Source organism: Schistocerca gregaria, chromosome 9 (genome assembly GCF_023897955.1).
Source record: "Schistocerca gregaria isolate iqSchGreg1 chromosome 9, iqSchGreg1.2, whole genome shotgun sequence".
Lineage (NCBI taxonomy): Eukaryota > Metazoa > Arthropoda > Insecta > Orthoptera > Acrididae > Schistocerca > Schistocerca gregaria.
Window position 1 is genome coordinate 236,683,326 of NC_064928.1, and position 19,234 is coordinate 236,702,559.

Genomic DNA, 19,234 nt, shown 5'->3' on the forward strand with positions numbered 1-19,234 from the left:
ACTTATGTACAGTTGGATGTCGTCAGCATATAGATGGTAGCTGCAGGAGTGAATCACTGAAGAAATATCATTAATATACAGTGAGAAGAGTAGTGGACCAAGGACGGAGCCTTGGGGAACTCCAGAGCGCACGCTTTTCCATGATGACTTTTCCGACCCACAAATGACTTGTTGACTTCTGTTTTTGAGGTAGCTGTCGAACCAGTGTATTGCGCTGTTTGAGAAATTCAGCTGTTTCATTTTAATTAGTAATATATCGAAGTCAACTGTGTCAAAAGCCTTGCTAAAGTCAAGCAGTGTTAGGATAGTAGCTTCACGTCTGTCCATAGCATGTTTAATGTCATCAGTTACTTTGATTAATGCAGTTGCTGTACTGTGGTGCTTTCGAAAGCCTGACTGATATTCGTCATGGATGTTATGAGTTTTGAGGTAATCCGTCAGCTGTTCATGGACGATGTATTCTAGGGCTTTAGATATTGCAGGTAGTATGCTGATCGGCCTGTAGTCACCTGGCGACTTAGGGTTGTCAGTCTTGGGTATAGGCTGGATTAAACTTTGCTTCCACTCAGTAGGATATATACTACTGACAAGAGACAGGTTGAAGATGTCTGTGATAATTGGAATAATAGTGGCTACGACGTTTTTAATCATGCCAATGCTCACTCCATCATTTCCTACTGCCTCGGAAGAGATTCTCATAATTGCCTTGTGTACTGTGCCGGTAGTGACATGTTTTAGGAAAAACTTGTCTCTCAAGAGATTGATATCTTGGGGCTGGTAATTTGTCGCTGCGTGGCAGATTACAGCTGTTGAGAAGAAATCGTTTAATTCTTCTGCAGACGCTTGATAAACAGCGTCATATCTTCGCTTCCCTATACCGAAACTGCGCAGCTTTTTCCACAGTGCAGCAGGTTTTGATATGCCGCATACGACAGAGCGGGCATGTCTGATTTTGGCATTTCTCACGCTTTGCTTCGTTCTGTTTCGGAGTTTCCTATAAGCTTCGTACGCCTCGGGAGTTGGGTTACGCTTGAAGGCCCTGTGTGCAGCATCACGTTTATTCATTAACTGGCGTAATGCAGTGGTGAGCCATGGAGCAGGAGCTCTCTTTACCTTGACAGTGCGTTGAGGAGCATGTTTATCATACAGTGCAATAATTTTGCTACATAATTGCCGAATTTTTCCGTCTAAAGTCGGTTCATTGCTTATATCATGCCAAGGGATGTCTGAGCAATCCTTTTGAAGAGCGTCATGGTTAACATTTTTTAAGTTTCTGTAGGTTACCAGGTGAGATTTTTCTTTGGTAGTATGCACTGAGTAATTTAAGAATATCACGTCATGAGCAGAGAGTCCCGGAGCGGATGTCTGATTGGCGCGGATTATTTTATCTGGTCGCTTTGTTGCTATTATATCTATGAGTGTGTGGCTGTGTGACGTGTGGTGAGTTGGGTCCAGCGGTGTTAAATTCATATCATTGGAGTGGAACAGTCGCCTTAGTTTTTCGGCAGAGGGAGATTTTAACTGTAAGTCGATGTTTGTGTCGCCCATAATGATTATGTGTTCATACTGTGTCACGAGTGAGGACAGGGCAGACTGAAAGGAGGACATGGCACCGACGTTTGGAGGTTTATAGATTACTCCAATTAGCAGTTTCTGATTTGATGTATTTATTTCGAAAAACAAGAACTCTGCTTCTCCTTCGCCCTTTGCATCCGATGTGCATAGTACAGTAGGTGTCAGATCAGAGCGAACATAGGCACCCACACCACCCCCGCGTCGTGTTTCACGATCTGCCCTTAGGAGAGAGTAACCAGCGATTCGGATAGCGTCGGAAGAAATGTTTGGTTTCAACCAAGTTTCAGAGACGAGGATAATGTGGAACAGCGATTGGCAGAACAGGTCACAGAACTCGTCGAAGTGAGCCGTTAGCGACTGCGCGTTCGCGTGGGCCACAAAGAGCCCGCCGCCGGAACCGGTCCGTCCCATTGTGGCCGCCTGTAGGACCGAGCGCGCTCCGTTTACCTGCTGGCCGGAAGAGGGACAAAAGCTGGATTTCGCGGGGGAAGACATGTTTACAGGTGTCCAAGGTCGTGACTGACTCAAGCGTCTGTGAACTAAAGGTGAAAAACACGCTGGAAGTATCGGAGAAGGGAGCGAAAAGAAAGATGGAAAGTGGCAGTAGTGGTTACGAAAAAGATAATAGTAGTAGTAGTGGCGAAGATGAAAATAACAGATATAGAAAGGCGGTTGTAAGCAGATTCCTGTTAATGGAGAATGTTAATTCCCATTTAACTGACAATATGAGTATACATGAGCACTTATGATAGACAAATAAAGAAACAATATTTATGTGAAATAATTGACTGATTTTAAATAGAGTACTTATGGTACTTATAGAAATAACGGAGCTATATTTAAGCTAAAACATGAAAAGAAAGAATAAAAATTAACTTATATTAGACAGATTACAATATGAGACTTTGTGTCTCGCGAGATTTCGCTCAGTCTTTCAGTTCGAACATGTTCGTCACCGTTTTCCTCCCTCCTTCCGTCTTGACTACGATCCTGCCGTCCTGGGTCCATACATTTTGAAGGCCGAACTGTGTGATCGCAGCGTTCAAAACTTTTAGTCTTTCGCGCGTCAGATCTTCCCTCAGGGTAACCCCACTCTTGGCGAGTTTTCTTTTCTGAGCAAACACTTCAGCTCTTTTCCGGTACGACACAAATTTAATTATTATAGGCCTGGGTTTCGTGGCGCCTGGTATCCTGCGCCCAACACGATGGCTTCTGTCAATATCGGCCACGTCGATCTGCACGCCAAGTTTCTCACGCACGAGGCTAATGGCCAGGTCGTCGGTGTTTTCGCGATCGTTTTCAGCTACCCCGAACAAGCGCAAGCTGTTCCTTCGCTGATACTGCTCAATTTCATCGGTGGCAAGAGACAGTTTAGCTTCTAGCTCGGCGGCTTTTTTCTCTTGTGCGGCCAAGGACTTTCTAAGAGACTGGATTTCGGTGCTGTTGCGCCCGACAGACTCTTGCAGTTTGTCCATGACCGCGGCCGTCACAGAGTCCGTGATGGATTGGACGATTACATCTAGCGTGTCTTTGCTGTGCAGCGCCGCACTCACCTGGGACCGGACGAGCTCCCCGATGTCGGGAAGCGGGGCCTCACCTGCCGCCGGAGACCGGGCGCCCGCGCTGCCTGCGCCCCTGTAGCCTCGCCTGCTGCCGCTTACTCGTGCTCTTCCCATTTTTCACTCACTTATCACTTATCACTTGTGGTAATCGACGGAGAACAATACACCACGGCAAGTAACACTTGTTTAGTCAGATGCACACGTTGTGGACTGTCGCACTTCTCTGTAACACCTTCAGTGAGCGGAAAAACTCGCGAGCCGAAGAAACGCGCGTCACTCAGTGGCCGCCATGTGCAATAAATTATAATTTCACTGATGGAATGTTTGTTAAACATAATGATCATTTTCATCAAGAAACTCAGTATTATAGCTTATTTTAAACCTAATTCTGAATTTGGTGGTCAAATAATTTATGAACCACATCATCCTATAAAAGTTCCAATTTTTGATACTATTAAAAAATTTAGAGATAACTATAACTAACAAAAATAACAATTTGTTTGATTTCAATAGAGCTTATGTGTCTGTAATTTTAAAAATGAATTAATAAACTTTTTCCCTAAATAAATCATGAATCAAATCGAGAGTTATCAGTTTTACTCATTTCCTGTGAATAAGAAGACAAGAATAATTTGAATCTTCGAAAGAAGGACTTTTATATTAATACAGAAGATGATTAGGTTAATCCAAATGTTTTGCAGCTTTATATGACATTTGATGTTATTCACACAGATGGAAAAGATTTTTTCACATATGATGGAAAGTCAAATATGAAACTAATTCATAATTATGTCTTATAATTGTTTGATGTTATGACAATAAAGAAAGGAAACAATATTTGTCTATAATTGAATATCCTTTTATTTGTTCTTCAGTTCTTATTCGCTTAACATCTTCGCTTTCAAATGAATTGTGTATGGAAGGTCATATTCTTAACAATGGAAAAATTAAAAATTAACAAAATGAAGTTCTTTATCATTTACAATTATTTGGTGGTTCTTTCTAAGATTATAAAGAATTTTTTTTGAAGGTGATTTACAGGATCGGTTCAAAATGCTCCCAGGCACAGACCTCCACCTGTCTGCATACCTGAATTAAAGGGGCAGGTGCAGGAGATAATGACAAGAAGTCTTCGTAAGTCAGCCAGGAGATTGAGACAATAGGTTCATGCGAGTGAGAAAATTACAGACTGGAGTTGAAACCGTACTAGATACGTGTTGTGCAAGAACTGAACAAGGCCTGACCTGCAGAAGAGAGCGCATAAACGTTCACAGCTCCTGGGAAATGTTGCCAGTGCTGCCTTGGACCCATTAGGGCTCATCATGAGTGACGAGGCGTGGTTCCACCGATCTGGGTGCATAAATTCTCAAAACACGTGTATTTGTCACGCTTTCCACCAGGTGCACCTGCATTAAGACTAGTGTTTGGTGTGCCTTTTCCGTCAGACACGTTATGGGGCTCATATTCTTTGAGACGACAGTGACGTGTATTTTGCGAATACTGGCGGAGTTTTATTCGAACTTGACAGAAGAGAAGCGTCAGTTATGTTACTTTCAGCAGGACGCTGCAACATACCACACATCACTTCATTGTGCCGTGTGCATCGTGTGTTTACGCCAGAAAAGACAGGCAGCAAAGGCTTCTGGCCTCCTCGGTCACCAGACTTTCCCACTTGTGAGTTTTACCTGTGGGGACTGCTAAAGCGATGAGTACACGAAACAAATTCACACACAATTGAAGAACACAAGACCAGGATCTAGGATGTCATCAATAGCATCACAACACAATAACTGAGAAGGGTGTATATGAATTTCCTCAAGCATGCTCACATGAGTGGTGAGGACACTTTCAGCACCTACAGTGAAAGTGAGTATTCATATTCAGTACATTACGTTTCGTTTTATATTCATCTGCTGACTTTATGGGCCAGTTTTACGTGTCGCACCCTGTAGAAGAGGAATGCAAAAAATGCAGAGAATGTTTGCTGAAATGAGCATCCAAAATGATGACGCTCACATCAAGCAAATTTCCGCTAGTTGTACATGTTCGTATACAAGATGTGGACCATACTCGAGTGTCTCCTCGAAGAAGTGGTCGTAGAAGTTCAGAATAGCATGTACACGTTCTGCAAGTGCTAGTTTCATTATAACTTTTTATAACACATAATGTGTATAAACATCGCTGTTGTACAACCAACAATTAGTGTCCAGTTCAACTGTTCACAACAAATACCAAAAAATTGTAATTTTGTAAAAATGTGTACACTAAATAATTCTAATTGTTGTCATGCATGGTACTGACAAACCATGAAATGTGATTTGTTATGTTAAAGAACAGTTTTACAGAAGAAAAAGTCAAACGACCCGTTTGACAATTCCAAAGAGAATACGATAACTAAAGGTCGTACGTAAGTGCGTTGCATGTTAGTGCAGAATGTTTGGTTTGTAAGAACTCAAGGTCCTTGTAAATAATAGCCAGTAGTTATCTGAAGATGACTTAATAAGCCGAAAACTAGTTCATACAAATAAAAATCAGCAGAACAAAAAACCGCCTAAGTGTTATTAACTCTCAGTACATAAACAATATAAAATTGTTGCACTGTTCAGCCTTAATGTATGTACAAAGAAAATTTGAAAATAGTTCAAAATTGAAACACTTTATTTACGCTACAATATATACTATAAAATTTTCTGCTTGTAAAGATAAGCTATACGTTTTTAAATTCTTCAGGGATCCTATAAAAATATATGTATTTATTGTTATTTTATGGTGTTAGATCCTCCTGCATGTGTATTCAGGCATGAATACCAGATCAGAAACCAACCCCTGTACTGAGATGGAGGAAACGTTGTAGTTGAGAAGAAGGAAAGAAATAAGTGCAAGGGAAGCAGCTTGGGCGAGCAGCTTACCGGGATCACGGCGTTATCAGAGATGTCTTTGCAAAAATAATGAGTGAAAATGATGTGCAATTAAAATTTTATATAATTCAAAGTGTCACGGAAGTTTGTTTTGTGAAAACAAGTAAAAGGGAGTGCTATGGAAGTTTGTGTTAGAAAAACAAAATAAGAAATGTTAAAATATTCTATATACTCAAAAAGGAAGTGTCATGGTTCAAACGTTTTGAAATATTATATTTTTACATATAATTTTGGTTGTCTTTGTTTATCAACGCTATCCAATGGGAATTGGTCATTAATGCCATTTTCAATCAATGTGTTCAGAAATTTCAGTTTGGCATGAAGTGTACAAGAATTCCCTAGGTTATTTGATCACTTACATAAAAACCCGGCCATTAATGTTACTCCATAGATGGGTAGAGGAGTAATAGGGTACAACGTTACTCTCCGGGAAATATAATTTCCTAATTACATAAATATCTGGCCATTAACGTTATTCCATAGATGGAATATATATCATATCCCGTTACTCAAAGGAGTAACGGAATGTGACGTTGCTGTCTGGGAAATATAATTTCCTTATTTACTTCAGTGTCTGTAACATACACAAACATTTGAATATGATGAACAACAGCTGACAGGCTGTAGCTGATGAGGTCTCCGTCACTCTTTATTTAGTTGTGATCTTTATCCTCTGGGTTTCTGTGTATCGGTTGAAACGTTAACGATAAACTAATCATGTGAAAACTTGTAATTCAGAACTTGTGACTTTTAAATTCAGATTACAGTGTCGCATCGAAGCAATTCAGAAGAGGACTGTTGGAATTGTTACCGGTAGGTTCGAATAAACTTAAGTGTTCTAGATGCTTCAGGAACTCAAATGGGAATCCCTGGTGAGAAGGTGGCGTTCTTTTCGGGAAAATTTAGAGAACTGGCTTTTTAACCTGACTGTCAAATGATTCTACTCCCGCCAACATACACTGCACGTAAGGACCACGAAGATAAGGTACGAGAAATTAGGCGCTATTTGGAGGCGTACAGACAGTGGCTTTTCCCTATGTAAGTGTTCCAAGAAAAGTCTTTCATTATACAGTTTATTTAGATGCTAAAGTTGGTAATAATGTGGGGGAGGGAGGGGATAGAAAAGGGTGATTGCACAAAGAGGCAATATTCTAATAAATGTGGACAACCACCACCATACACAATGCTAACTGATGTAGCCAAAGAGTACTTCAGTTATAAATTTACTTTTCATTTTTCTAAAAACTACTTTTTACTAAAAGTGGAGTGTGACAAATAATAGTTAAGACTATGAGCTCACACCCGATAAATCGCAGTGGCTATCAAATGTAGATAGTTTTCAACAAAGTGGAATCTTTACTCCACAATAATTACACAAGTAGCGCTTGCAGCAAATAAAAATTTTGTTTGTGTCGTCTTTTTCCAAATTATCTAACAATCACCCTCTACCCTCAGTCACACCAGATAGCATCTCAGATAAAAATCATTCTCTATTGTGAGTAACGGGCGAGTCGTGGCGCCCTGAAAATATTCGAAGTTCAGAATTGGCGGCCACTGCTCGGGCCTCTCGGCAAGGCGGGTCTCTTTAGCAAGCACGTGTTGCCGCACAAGGGCCTGAACACGTGGTCCATCGAGCTCGTGGCTGGGAGTTCCTTGGTGACGCTGTGTGCTGGGAGGGCCAAAGATGGCGGACATTGTGAAACCTTAAAGGCAGACATTTCACAGTTTGTACATAAATTAATAGTAGCCAGATAAATAATGATACCTCAAAAAGAAACATGTACATTACTATTATTTGCACGACGATTGTGATTGTGTAATCAGACTTTCAATATCTTTATTAGTTTAAAGTTTAGTATCTGACGGTAAATTATACAAGTAACACCGAGCAACGAATTTCCAATGTATAAACGCTTCATCCGATTTTGTCGATCGCTGTGTTTGTAGAAAGCTATTAGTGTAAACCTAAATTGCTGTGAATCACAGGCATGAATAGTACATGAGTTATTGGAGGTCAAAGTGGCCGTTTACCATAGATCAGGTCAGGCCATAAGTACTCCACAGTTACATGGAAAAACAGTAGAAGCATGCTTATAAATATATATTTATTCGTCTATGACTTTGTTTACATCCGATATACAGGGTGGTCCATTGATAGTGACTGGGCCAAATATCTCACGAAATAAGCTGAAGCGAAAAAACTACAAAGAACGAAACTCGTCTAGCTTGAAGGGGGAAACCAGATGGCACTATGGTTGGCCCATAGGTCAAACGGATGCTGTTACAGCGTGATTACCTGTCAATACCACATTAATGCAATGAACCACATGAACCATGGACCTTGCGTTGGTGGGGAGGCTTGCGTGCCTCAGCGATACAGATAGCCATACCGTATGTGCAACCACAACTGAGGGGTATCTGTTGAGAGGCCAGAAAACGTGTGGTTCCTGAAGAGGGGCAGCAGCCTTTTCAGTAGTTGCAAGGGCAACAGTCTGATGATTAACTGATCTGGCTTTGTAAGAATAACCAAAACGGCCTTGCTGTGCTGAAACTGCGAACGGCTGAAAGCAAGGGGAAACTATGGCCGCAATTTTTCCCGAGGTCATGCTGCTTTACTGTATGATTAAATGATGATATCGTCCTCTTGGGTAAAATATTCCGGAGGTAAAATAGTCCCCCATTCGGATCTCCGAGCGGGGACTACTCATGAGGATATTATCAGTAGAAAGAAAACTGGCGTTCTACGGATCGGAGCGTGGAACGTCAGATCACTTAATCGGGCAGGTAGGTTAGAAAATTTAAAAAGGGAAATGGATAGGTTAAAGTTAGATATAGTGGGAATTAGCGGAGTTCGGTGGCAGGAGGAACAAGACTTCTGGTCAGGTGACTACAGGGTTATAAACACAAAATCAAATAGGGGTAATGCAGGAGTAGGTTTAATAATGAATAAGAAAATAGGAATGCGGGTAAGCTACTACAAACAGCATAGTGAATGCATTATTGTGGCCAAGATAGATACGAATCCCCCACCTACTACATTAGTACAAGTTTATATGCCAACTAGCTCTGCAGATGACGAGCAAATTGAAGAAATGTATGATGAAATAAAAGAAATTGTTCAGTTAGTGAAGAGAGACGAAAATGTAATAGTCATGGCTGACTGGAATTCGGTAGTAGGAAAAAGGAGAGAAGGAAACGTAGTAGGTGAATATGGATTGGGGCTAAGAAATGAAAGAGGAGGCCGCCTGGTAGAATTTTGCAGAGAGCACAACTTAATCATAGCTAACACTTGGTTTAAGAATCATGAAAGAAGGTTGTATACATGGAAGAACCCTGGAGATAATAAAAGGTATCAGATAGATTATATAATGGTAAGACAGAGATTTAGGAACCAGGTTTTAAGTTGTAAGACATTTCCAGGGGCAGATGTGGACTCTGACTACAATCTATTGGTTATGACCTGTGCATTAAAACTGAAGAAACTGCAAAAAGGTGGAACTTAAGGAGGTGGGACCTAGATATACTGAAAGAACCAGAGGTTGTACAGAGTTTCAGAGAGAGCATAAGGGAACAATTGACAGGAATGGCGGAAAGAAGAAGAATGGGTAGCTTTGAGGGATGAAGTAGTGAAGGCAGCAGAGGATCTAGTAGGTAAAAAGACGAGGGCTAGTAGAAATCCTTGGGTAACAGAAGAAATATTGAATTTAATTGATGGAAGGAAATGCAGTAAATCAAGCAGGCAAAAAGGAATACAAACATCTCAAAAATGAGATCGACAGGACGTGCAAAATGGCTAAGCAGCGATGGCTAGAGGACAAATGTAAGGATGTAGAGGCATATCTCACTAGGAGTAAGATAGATACTGCCTACAGGAAGATTAAAGAGACCTTTGGAGATAAGAGAACCACTTGTATGATAATCAAGAGCTCAGATGGAAACCCAGTTCTAAGCAAAGAAGGGAAAGCAGAAAAGTGGGAGGCGTATATAGAAGGTCTATACAAGGGCGATGTACTTGAGGACAATATTATGGAAATGGAAGATGATGTAGATGAAGATGAAATGGGAGATACGATACTGCGTGAAGAGTTTGACAGAACACTGAAAGACCTGAGTCGAAGCAAGGCCCCGGAAGTAGACAACATTCCATTGGAACTACTGACGGTCTTGGGAGAGCCAGTCCTGACAAAACTCTACCATCTGGTGAGCAAGATGTATGAAACAGGTGAAATACCCTCAGACTTCAGGAAGAATATAATAATTCCAATCCCAAAGAAAGCAGGTGTTGACAGATGTGAAAATTACCAAACAATCAGTTTAATAAGCCACATCTGCAAAATACTAACACGTATTCTTTACAGACGAATGGAAAAACTAGTAGAAGCCGACCTCGGGGAAGATCAGTTTGGAACACGTGAGGCAATACTGACCTTACGACTTATCTTAAAAGAAATATTAAGGAAAGGCAAACCTACGTTTCTAGCATTTGTAGACTCAGAAAAAGCGTTTGACAATGTTGACTGGAATACTCTCTTTCAATTTCTGAAGGTGGCAGGGGTAAAATACAGGGAGCGAAAGGATATTTACAATTTGTACAGAAACCAGATGGCAGTTATAAGAGTCGAGGGGTATGAAAGGGAAGCAGTTGTTGGCAAGGGAGTAAGACAGGGTTGTAGCCTCTCCTCGATGTTATTCAATCCGTATATTGACCATCAGTAAAGGAAACAAAAGAAAAATTCGGAGTAGTATTAAAATCCATGGAGAAGAAATAAAAACTTTTAGGTTCGCCGATGACACTGTAATTCTGTCAGAGACAGCAAAGGACCTATAAGAGTACCAGAACGGAATGGATAGTGTCTTGAAAGGAGGATATAAGATGAACATCAACAAAAACAAAACGAGGATAATCGAATGTAGTCGAATTAAGTCGGGTGATACTGAGGGCATTACATTAGGAAATGAGACACTTAAAGTAGTAAAGGACATTTGCTATTTGGGGAGCAAAATAACTGATGATGGTCGAAGTAGAGAAGATATAAAATGTAGACTGGCAATGGGAAGGAAAGCATTTGTTAACATCGAGTATAGATTTAAGTGTCACGAAGTCGTTTATGAAAGTATTTGTATGGAGTGTAGCCATGTATGGAAGTGAAACATGGACGATAACTAGTTTGGACAAGAAGAGAATAGAAGCTTTCGAAATGTGGTGCTACAGAAGAATGCTGAAGATTAGATGGGTAGATCACATAACTAATGAGGAAGTATTGAATAGGATAGGGGAGAAGAGAAGTTTGTGGCACAACTTGACTAGAAGAAGGGATCGGTTGGTAGGACACGTTTTGAGGCATCAAGGGATCACCAATTTAGCATTGGAGGGCAGGGTGGAGGGTAAAAATCGTAGAGGGAGACCGAGAGATGAGTACACTAAGCAGATTCAAAAGGATGTAGGTTGCAGTAGGTACTGGGAGATGAAGAAGCTTGCACAGGATAGAGTAGCACGGAGAGCTGCATCAAACCAGTCTCAGGACTGAAGACCACAACAACAACAACAACAATGCAATAAATGCTCAAAATGATGTCCGTCAAACTCAATGCATTTGGCAATACGTATAACGACATTCCTTTCAACAGCGAATAGTTAGCCTTCCGTAATGTTCGCACATGTGTTAACAATGCGCTGACGCATGTTGTAAGGCGTTGTCGGTGGATCACGGTAGCAAATATCCTTAAACTTTCTGAAAAGATTTCAGAGTGGTTTGTGAGCTAGTGATTAACCCTTTCTAAAAAAGGAAAAAAACTCCACTATACAATTCCACACACAGCAAAATTAAAAATCCATTAAAACCAAATATTTCTTTGGAAAACCAAAAATTAGGTGTCACTGAAACAAAACTGGTTTGTGTAGTTACAAGACAATCTGAAATGGAATTCCCACATCACATTATTAAATTCTAAGCTATCTAAAATGACCTATGCAATGAGAATTAAATGGAACAACACAAGTGCTAAAGGAGAGAGGTGTATTATGCTAGCATACATTCCCTTCTGAGTTATGACATCATATTCTTGGGAAATTCCTCTCACAGCAAAACAACTTTCAAGAAACAAAAAAAGATTGTGAGGATAATGAAAAATGCAAACAGCTGAAAATCATGCAAACTACTATTGGCTGGCAACTAGCTCCTGCCCCTCAACTCGGTCAAACGTCTATCACAATGCCATTTCAGTCGGAGTATACGTCAGTAGTGGTACAAAACAAATACATAAATCAAGTTGAAGGAACATACCTTAATTTTTGATGGCAAATGTACTCCTCCTCAGATCATTCCTGCATATGAACTCGTCACATGTGGCATCAAGGTTGAGTTTCATCGATTCATCTCTAAGGGCGTTGAGAAGGACTATGGAATTAAGACGACTCTGCCTCATTATAGAACGAAGATACGTTTTCACCCTCCTCGTGTAAGGAGGAGAAATGCGTACCATCACGTTACCGACTTTGATAAAGATCGGATTGTAGCCTATAGCGATTGCGGTTTATCGTATCGCGACATTGCTGCTCGTGTTGGTCGAGATCCAATTACTGTTAGCAGAATATGGAATCGGTGGATCCAGAAGGGTAATACGGAACGCCGGGCTGGATCCGAACGGCCTCGTATCACTAGCAGTCGAGATGACAGGCATCTTATCCGCACGGCTGTAACGGATCGTGCAGCCACGTCTCGATCCCTGAGTCAGCAGATGGGGACGTTTGCAAGACAACAACCATCTGCACGAACAGTTCGACGACGTTTGCAGCAGCATGGACTATCAGTTCGGAGACTGTGGCTGCAGTTACTCTTGACGCTGCATCACAGACAGGAGCGCCTGCGATGGTGTACTCAACGACGAACAAGGGTCCACGAATGGTAAAACGTCATTTTTTCGGATGAATTCAGGTTCTGTTTACAGCATCATGATGGTCGCATCTGTGTTTGGCGACATCGCTGTGAACGCACATTGGAAGACTGCATTCGTCATCGCCATACTGGCGTATCACCCGGTGTGATGGTATGGGGAGCCATTGGTTACACGTCTCGGTCACCTCTTGTTCGCGTTGACGGCACTTTGAACAGTGGACGTTACATTTGAGATGTGTTACGACCCGTGGCTCTACCCTTCATTCGATCGCTGCGAAACCCTACATTTCAGCAGGATAATACACGACCGTATGTTGCAGGTCCTGTACGGGCCTTTCTGGATACACAAAATGTTCGACTGTTGCCCTCGCCACCACGTTCTCCAGATCTCTCACCAACTGAAAACGTCTGGTCAATGGTAGCCGAGCAACTGGCACGTCACAATACGCCAGTCACTATTCTTGATGAAATGTTGTATCGTGTTGAAGCTGCGTGGGCAACTTTACCTGTACGCGCCATCCAAGCTCTGTTTGACTCAATGCCCAGGCGTATCAAGGCCGTTATTAAGGTCAGAGGTGGTTGTTCTGGGTACTGATTTCTCAGGATCTATGCACACAAATTGCGTGAAAATGTAATGACATGTCAGTTCTAGTGTAATATATTTGTCCAATGAATACCCGTTTGTCATATGTATTTCTTCTTGGTGTAGCAATTTTAATGGCCAGTAGTGTATTTAAGAAATTACTTCAGTTGCTCCAAGTTTGTTCTTGAGTTATTCGCCCCCTGACCACATTACACAGTATAGAAACGTCGGATTCAGTTCTGCCAACTTTCCCTGTATTAGAATATTTCAAACAATTAAAAAACTTTAGAGACATCTCCTGAAAAGTTTTCTCTTTCGATAACGTAATGCTTTTAAAATGTGATGATGCGTAGTCATGTTTCGCTAGTTAGGAAGAACGCTTACAAACGATAAATATCGAAGGTGCGATTGTGAAGGAGCCAGTATCGACAGCGTTGAATTGTCACGTTATTAGCAGCAAAGATTATTATATTATGACATTATTACTCAGGCGATTCGTTTGGGTAGGTCTCCGACGTGATTATGGCAGCACGACGGGAATTAACAGTCTTCGAACGCCGTTTGGTAGTTGGCTCTTGACGCATGGGATATCACATCTCGAAAATCGAGATGCCGAGAGTACCAGTTTCGTGCGTTACCTCTCACCACGGGCAACGCAATAGCCGACGGCCGTCACTTAACCACCGAGAGTAGCGACGTTTGCGTATAGTTCTCAATACTGACAGAACAAGCAAGACGGCGTCAAATAAGCGCATAAATCAATGTGGGGCTTGGGCTCGTGACCATATCGATCAGACCTTAGGCGACTAGAAAACCGTAGCCTGGTCACATGAGTCCCAATTTCAGCTGTTAACAGGTGATGGTAGGGTTCGAGCGTGGCGCAGAACCCAAGAAGTCATGGATGGAAGTTGTCAAAAAGGCGCGTGCAAGCTGGTGGTGGCTCCATAATGGTGTGGGCTGTGTTTACATGGTGAGAGTGGGTCCCCTGGTCCAACTGAATCAATCATTGGCTGCAAACGGTTATGTTCGGCTATTTGGAGACCATTTGCAGCCATTCATGGATCTCATTTCCCAAAAAAGGATAGAATTTTTATGGATGACAACATGTCGCATCACCAGGTCACAATTTTTCGCGATTGGTTTGAAGAAGATTCTGGACAAATTCAAATGGTTCAATGGCCCTGAGCACTATGGGACGTAACTTCTGTGGTCATGTCCCCTAGAACTAAGAACTACTTAAACCTAACTAACCTAAGGACATCGCACGCATCCACTCCAGAGGCAGGATTCGGACCTACGACCGTATCGGTCGCGCGGTTCCAGGCTGTGCCACCTAGAACCGCTCGGCCACTCCGGCCGGCCTGGACAATTGGAGTGAATGTTTTGTACACCCCGATCGCCCGACATGAATGCCATCGAACATCTATGGGACATAATCGAGAGGTCAGTTCGTGCACAAAATCGTACACCGGCAACATTTTCGCAGTTACGGATGGCTATAGAGGTAGCAATGCTTAGTATTTCTGCAGTGGTCTTTCAAAGATTTGTTGAGTCCATGCCACACCGAGATGTTGCACTACGCCAGGCAAAAGGAGATCCAATGACAAGGACTGATTGTCTGGGGTGTCATTTCCTTTTATAGCAGGACCCGTTTGGCTGTCACGCACAGCACACTTACAGCACAGTGGTACGTCGACGGCATTCTACTCCCCATTTTGTTGCCCTTCATGGCAAGTCACGCTGGATTTTTATTTTAATAAAATAATGCCACCCGTAAACACCGAGTTTCTACTGCTTGTCGTCAAGCCGTACAGTGGCCAGCTAGGTCGCCAGATCTCTCCCCAACTGAGAATGTATAGAGCCCTATGGGCAGGGTCCTCGCGATCTTTGTAAGTGGGCTGCTTCTGTGTTGGAAGCGCTTTGCATTGGATCTATGACTGCCCTTTCTTTCTAAGAGACTCTGTAGCCGGTTGGACTCGTTGTTGGAAGTTAACTGCCAGTAGCGTTGGGCAGTTGGGAGTTAGTAGCCAGCAGTGATGGAAGTACTGTTGGGCAGTTGGAGGTGAACGGCCAGCAGTGATGGACGTTAGATGTGAGAAGTTAGCATTGATGGAGGGTAGAGGTCTGAAGTGTTAGCGTAGGCTAAGGATCTGGAGGTATCGGGATTGGAGACTGAATATTATTCATGATTATAGAACTTTGTACTAGATGTCAATGACGGTTTATGTTTGTGTCTGATCTGGATGTCACATTATTAAAAAAAAGTACATTATTTGGTGTGCAACAAAATATTTCCTTTGCTAACCACATGCCTATTAGTATTTAGTGGCTTTAGTAGTTAGAATCTTTTATTTAGCTGGCAATATTGAAGCTCGTTTTTTTGCAGTAGTTCGCGTAATGAAGATTTTTCTGAGGAAAGTGCTTAATGAAATGTATAGGTTATTGTGAAGATTTCTTTTTAGTCACGGCTACTCTTTTGAATTAATTATTTGAACTCAGGTTATCATTTTTTTTCAGCAGTCAGGATGCGTTGCGCTAGTATATTGTGCGTCAGTGTTGACACGATAAGAATAAGTAAAGAGAAAGTAGATTCAATTGCATTCAATTTCACTCAGCAGTTTAAGTAAAATATTTAATAAAGAAGTTTCACCATCTCGGGATTTCCACGATCTAACGCGCCTATTGGACAGAATTTCGCTCGATGTCCTTCAGGAAGGCATCCAACAAGTCTGTCAATCAGTGCCAAGCCGAATAGCTGCTTGCGTAAGAGCCAGAGGTGGATCAAGGCGTCATGGACTTGCTAAGTTTTGTTTAGCTCTTTCTCTTGAGTAAATCATCCATTTTTTCTGAAAGAGTAATCATTTGTTCGTCCCTAGACGTACATCACATCTACTCCTTTCTGTCCGTTTCGGATAATTCCGTCGTGCTGCATCTCTCTTTCTCCTTTTTTACGATGGTAATCCCAAAAGTAAGATCTCCTATTTTTTTATAAGTACCGAACTCTGTGTGGCAGTTGGTCACACTGTTAAGAAAAGTGCTTCACGCGCTGTGTGTAAACATGCGCACTCCACGCTGAGGCGCTTAGTCTTGGCTTGGCAGCCGTTGAGAATGGAGCTCCCGTTGGATGTTACCGCCAAGTGCGAATTGCACGCAGTTATTCAGTTTTTGCTCTGCGCCGACTGAAATCCATCGCCAATTGACGGAAGTGAGTGGTGAGTCGTGCATGGAAAAAATGTTCGTAACTGGTGTAGAGAGTTTGCAACTGGTCGGACCGAAATTCACGACGAACAAAGGAGCGGGAGACCGTCAATTTCTGAGGAGACTGTTGAAGGTCGAGCAAAGCATTCGTGAAGATCGGCGGTTCACCCTGCACGTTGGTTCCTGAGGTTTCCCGAAGCACCGCTCACAGAATTTTAACGGAAACATGGAACTACCGGAAGGTGTGCGCAAGATGAGTGCCACGCATGCTGACTGAGGACCACATGCCGCAACGAGTTGATGCTTGCCGCGCATTTTTTCACCGCCGTGCAGCCGAACAGGTAACTTTCTGGACTCAGTTGTCACAGGTGACGAAACCTGGGCATACCACTATACACCTGACATCAAGCAACAATCACGCCAGTGGCGGCACCCTTCTTCGCCAAAGCTGCGGAAATTCAAACAAACACAGTCTGCCGGTAAAGTCATGACAACCGTTTTTTGGGATCGTAAAGGGGTATTGTTGGTCGACTTTGTGCCTACTTGGACCACAATTAACGCTGACAGGTACTGTGAGACTCTGAAAAAACTCAAACGGGCAATTCAGAACCGGACAAGAGGAATATTGAGCAAGGGCGTACACATTCTCCGTGACAACGCTCGCCCACACATCGCTCGTCATACCGTTGCTCTCCTACAACAGTTTCAGTGGAACATAATCACTCACCCACCCTATAGTCCTGACTTGGCGCCCGGTGACTATCACCTGTTCCCTGAGTTTAAAGAACATTTGGCCGGAAAGCGATCCAGCTCCGACACGAAGTGAAAGTTTCATATTTTTCTGAACAGCATGGCGGCCAGCTGGTATGACATGGGCGTACAAAGACTGCCACAGCGTCTACAAAAATACATCGCCAGAAATGGTGATTATGTCGAAAAATGGCTAAATATACAGGCTGTAACCTGATGTAAACCATTGTAGAGATAAACCGGACTATGTACTCATAAAAAATAGGAAGTCTTACTTTTGGGATTACCCGCGTAGGGTGTATTCGTAATTGCTTGTAAAGTTAATGAAATGTATCAGTTAGCTCCAAAGCGCTATTTTTTCTCGTAGCAGCCAAAAAAACGAACTTGCTTATTGACAAAGAAGTTAATCCCAGACGAAATTCAGAGCGAGGTCCCTACGTCATTTAAAAAAAAAATTCCATTTGGACTTCGAGAGTGACATTCAGAGCTGATTGATATATATTTTAGGACTCAGAGCTTTGGAATCTTCTGGATAAGAGTAAAATATGTTCACTTACGTGATGCGAACTTGCGTGACCGAACTGCGCAGTTCGGAAGCCTCGACAGCTGTCAGCCGTATTTCTCGCTGAGAGCTCATCTTGACGTGGGTTCACCCTTACTCTGGCGCCATTGTCATAAATTGACGTGTCTGAGGCTCGTCGTTTTCTTGAAATACGGGATACAGCACAGAGATGCCAGCAACAGTGTAGAAACTGCGTGTATTTCAAAAGCGTTCACCTCACCTCATCGTCACTACGTTTCCGTTTGTACCCTGTCGGCTACAGCAGAAGACTGCTTAAAATTTCCGCCTCTTTACGCACAGCTGCATCTACTACGTGCACTGAAGTTACAATACTTCCAATATTTTTTTTCTCAGGACTGGAACCAGATATAGACATGCTGCTTGCTTTAACATACGCATGCAATCGTGAATGAGCGACAGAGGTGCCAATACTGTAACTGTAGCGCAGACACAAACATACCGGCAGTGGCAGAAGAGAAGACTGTTGATACTGCATGGGGGTTTAATTATAATGCAATAATTTTCGTTGCTGTGTGTCCGGTTACGAAGTCTCGTAACCGGTTGGCCCTGACTAGTATTAGTACGCAATCTGACTGCATAAAATAACAATAAAGAATGAAAGGAAATTTCCGTTAACACAATTAATTACCGGCCACGGTGGCCGAGCGGTTCTAGGCGCTGCAGTCCGGAACCGCGCGACTGCTGCGGTCGCAGGTTCGAATCCTGCCTCGGCCATGGATGTTTGTGACGTCCTTAGGTTAGTTAGGTTTAAGTAGTTCTAAGTTCCAGGGGACTGATGACCTCAGTTGTTAAGTCCCATAGTGCTCAGAGCCATTTGAACCATTTGAACCACAATTAATTAAGTCCCCTGCTACTATAAAAGCTACGAAACAACAAAGCACAAGTGTAACTGTTCTCTGTGTGGTAGTGTGATTCAACGTACATGTACCTGGCACGGTTCTTCCTCAGTACGAAAAGATATTTTAAACAAATTGAAAAACCAGACATACTGTAATTGCACATAGAAACCAGAATTACAAGTCCAATACATGAACATGTGTCAGATGCTTTGTTGACTGAACCTGTAACCAAGAGGCATAGTCATTAAGGAAATGTGAAATAATTTTTTTTTGTTACCTCCATATATATTGACGAAAAATACACTGTGATCATAGCAACATCTTCTATCT